Raw genomic sequence first — 4229 nt, 5'->3', positions numbered from 1 at the left:
TGTCCTTCCATCCATCTCTCGGGACCTCATTGCTACTCAGGCTCTGGTGTCTGTTGCCTACTTTCCAACCAGCACAATGGAAATAGAAGTTAAAATATTTATTAGACAGTAAATGGGGATATAGAAGTTGGGCCCACAATAGGGAGATTTTTCTTGCCTTTAGAATGAGAAAAAATACATGAAAGACGTTTAAATGCATTTTTATACACAAGTGAATTGAAATACCATAAATAACGACTATTTATAAATGACAATTGAGCAATTTTCTACTCTTTGTCTTTTCAGAGAATAATAAATAATAGATATACCCTTTAAGTAATAGATTTCTGACTTAACCAGGCACAATCTGAAAACTATTTCTTCACTCCTCTGACATATAATTCATCTTGGCCTGATGAATATTTTCTTCCAATTTTATTTAAGAAATTCCCTAGAAGTTATGGATAACTAAACAAAATCTGATAAACTAAAGAAATCTAATTCCATAAACTGTGCTGAGTCTTTAAAATATACTGAAATTCTGCGCTACTGAAATAACTCTTTGAAAGACACATGCTCTAATAAAAATACATGTTTATTGATGTTATACATAGTTATCTAGAACATATACACATTCAAATAAATTCCACAGAAAGATGATTTTTTTCAAATCGATTTTTTAAAAATACTTTTACCTTAACTAACATAATATAGTGAATTAAATATAGCAACAAAAAAATTCATTAAGACTAATGCAAATACTAAAATAGATAAAGAGAATTTTTCCTGGAGAATCCTCTTTTGTTTTATAGTCTCAAGTGCCAGGTATAAAGGAAGGCCTACATAACCAGGGCTAAATTTTCCTACCTGGGGAAATACATGCGAATGACAGGCAGTGAAAAGACAACCGGTAGATGAAATCTTTAGAAAGACCCTAGCTTTTAATTTTAGAATTATTGTAGAAATCTCACCTTGAATGAGACTCCTGTTGCTGTCATGCTTAAGTGAGCCTGAGTTTGCTCAGGCCATTGTTTGTATTATACCACCACCTGCTGGAAGGAAAGGTAAATCAGTGTAAAAGAAAGTATTTCAAAAAGGTCAAAATCTTTGTTTTTGCAGAGCTTTAGACCCTTAAAGGTAATGCACATAGCAAATCCAGTCAAATAGCTTCCAGGACACATGTCCCAACTGTCCCAAATTAAAGAAGGACGAAATACACCTTGACTGTAAAATCATCAAGCAGCAACCCTACGGCATTATTTACACGTGCGTTGATGTAGTGGCAAAATCTTTCCCAGTTCGCCTCTAGCAGAGTTCTCCTGAAAGAACATGGAGACAGAAAAAAGATGGATTCTCAAGGGCACATTAGGGNCCATCTGGAAATATGTTAAGGAGAAAAGAATGTCTGTCTTTTTTCTTGGAGTACCAGTAAAAATTGGACAAAATGAACCCTTGGAGGAGGGAGGTTACTTGGCCTAATTCACTGGAAAGGCAAAGCCCAGGCCATCTGTCAGGATGGACGGCCCTCTGCTGACTGAGCGGTAGAGGCCCGGTGTCTCCAGGCTACAGCTTCTGGCCCAAAAGTAACCTCAAGGGCACCTTCTCACTCCACCCTTCTCCAGTTAGGGAACTCCGTGGCAACAGCAGGATGCTTACTGTCTTCCTCCTACATTTTGGCTTGTTCTTCCATCAGTAGGAACTAGAATGGAAGTCAAAGAGAGGGCCCGGATCCTGCTTGTGGAATCTGGGGAGCAGGGCCAGGGAGCAGGAGGTTCACAAACCATAGAGTTTTCCCAGGGGCAATGGACTGGGAAGAGCACTCACCCAGGCCTTCCAGAGGGAGAAACTGAGTAAAGAAGAATGCTAGAAGTATAAGTAAGAGAAAGAAAGAAAGAATTACATCATAAGCCAGAAAAGGGGGAAGCCGGCCTGAACAGCATGTTAAGTAGAGGCCAAAGATGGAGAAGAAAGGCTGTGACCAGCACGATCAAATTGGGGTCCTTGCTTCCATGGTGCCAGGGTGGGAGCAGGCAGGGTTTCCCAGAACCTGTCCCTCCCAGCTCCACAAATTCAAAAGTTAAAGCAGAGGTGAAGGGATTAGAAAGTACAAATTAGTAGTCGCAGTATAGTCACAGGGATATGCCCTACAGTATGGGGAATATAATCAATAATGTTGTAAAGATTATGTAGGGTGCCAGATGGGTACCGGACTTATCAGGGAGATCACTTCGTGGACTGTGTGGAAGCCTGAGGCTGAAGTAGGATAGTATTGGATGTCAACTATAATTAAATATATATATAGTCACAGGATGTAAAGTACAGCATAGGGAATACAGTCAATGATATTGTAATAGCTACGTAGGATGTCAGAGGGATAGTAGATTGGGGAGGGGTATCACTTTGTGAGGGGTGGAAATGTCTATTAAGTTGCTTTGTACACCTGAAACTAATAAAAAAAAGAAAAAAAAGGTACAAGGCCAAAAAAAAAAAAAGTTAAAGCAGAAAGCGTGCTTGCTAAGTATTTTTCCTTTGTTTAGCACTAAGGATTAAACTTTAACTTTTTATAGTAATAGAAATCACCTCTTGTAGACAATAAGTCTACCATGCATTACAGGTTTCAAACCTATAGTCACAACTCACATGCACATAAATGTAACCTCCTTCACCACTGAACCCAGTGGAGCCCCTGAATGCTGTTTCCATGAGAGCAGTAGGGCTGCTTCGAACACATGCAGGGCCCAGGGCAGGAGTGCAAAGGAAGGCCCAGGTGGGTTATGTCTAAACGTTTAGAAGTTATACATCAAATTGGTAAACTAGCAAATTTTGTCCTATCCCCCTACCTTGATAAATATACCTTTCAAATCAACCTGGAAGTCCAGGTTTGCACATAGAATTCCTTCTTAAAGTTCCACAGCTTGTTACGGCAGCGTGCAGCAGTACATCAGCCCCTGCCAGCCCCCGTCTCTTCTCACGTGTTCTGCCGGCACCTCAAGAGCCCATGGGTATCGGCAAGTGGACACTGAAGCCCACATATCCCACTCTATCCATAAAAATAGCTGTCCTGTGGCCACCCCTCAGGCCTCACGTATAAATTTCAAGCCATGGAAGGACAGCCCCAGGAAAGAGAGAATCAAAGAAGAGAATGCCCAAGGCCTTAGGAGCAGGCTCAGAATGATTTGTGGGGGGAATCAAGCAAACTCAAGTAGCCAGTTTTCAAGAGGTGCGTGGTCTCCAGTGGGCATGTCACTTTAGCCCCAAGGCCTGCCCACCCTGTGGGGTGGGCAGGGGAACATCCAAAGTTGATCAGAACATAGGCCGTCTTTCCCGAGTCTGAGGTCACTGGACAGTGGTGAGCCCTTGATCCCATCAAGTTAAATTGCTTTTGATCCACAACTTGGTCTTGTGCTGGCAAATTCTCAATTCAAAGGTAGTCCATTCAAAAATCAAATTTCATATCAAGATAGTTTCCCCTTCAAAGTTGCTCAGCACAAATTTCTTCCAGTCTCTTCCTCTCTAGGATGGCATCTTGATACTAGGGCGAATCCTGATAGGGGAGAGGGGTCATCTGAAATTGTATCTCTCTCAGCTAGCTTTCGCTGGATTTGGATTGAATATAGCAGATCTTTAAAAAGAGGCTTTGTTCTCACTAGACCCCTTGCTCAACCACAGTTGCCATGTCTCTGTCAGGTCTCTTGGTGTGGTATCGCTACCCTCCCTCTGACCCATCCCTATCTAAGTTCTAAGTTCTTGCTAAGTACTAGTCCTGGAGACCCAGTGGCATGCTTTAACTTAATCCATAGCTTTGGTCTGCCCAGCCTCAAATCTCAGAGATAGGTCCTTTCACCCTACATCATGGTTATCCCTGTCTGGTCTTCTGAATTTTAACTCTCGCCTGCCTATTACGTGTCCTCCCCGGAGACATGTAAGACCACCTGACACTCCTCCACAAATATGCAGGCTATGGAGACCTGGGAGGCCTAATCTTATGCCCAAGGCTAGCGAACCATACCACGCCACCCGCTGATTCTAATAAGCTGCCTGATGTTGGTCCAAGCCTCTCTCCTGGCTTCTGGTGGCCTCCTGTGTTCCTTGGCTTGTACATGAGTCACTCTAATCCTCTATCTGGTGTCCTCCTATCTGGTGTCTTCATCTTGTCTTCCCTCTATATGTATATGAAATGGAACCAAGGAGAAAAAAGTTACAAGATAAGAGATGAATGTAAGACATTCACCATCCGTCTAGATGCAGTA

The 4229-nt window shown here is 42.3% G+C and overlaps 1 protein-coding gene across 4 annotated transcripts in view; it reads left to right on the top strand.

The window, feature by feature from the left end:
* Nucleotides 1-4229, top strand: part of GALNTL6 (polypeptide N-acetylgalactosaminyltransferase like 6) — a 1038752-nt gene that overhangs the window by 840220 nt on the left and 194303 nt on the right. The gene's annotated exons all lie outside the window — the stretch shown is intronic.

The sequence above is a fragment of the Hipposideros armiger genome, unplaced genomic scaffold, assembly GCF_001890085.2.
Source record: "Hipposideros armiger isolate ML-2016 unplaced genomic scaffold, ASM189008v1 scaffold_27, whole genome shotgun sequence".
NCBI lineage: Eukaryota > Metazoa > Chordata > Mammalia > Chiroptera > Hipposideridae > Hipposideros > Hipposideros armiger.
The sequence above is the reverse complement of the archived record's forward strand: the minus strand, read 5'-3'. Positions and strand labels throughout refer to the sequence as shown.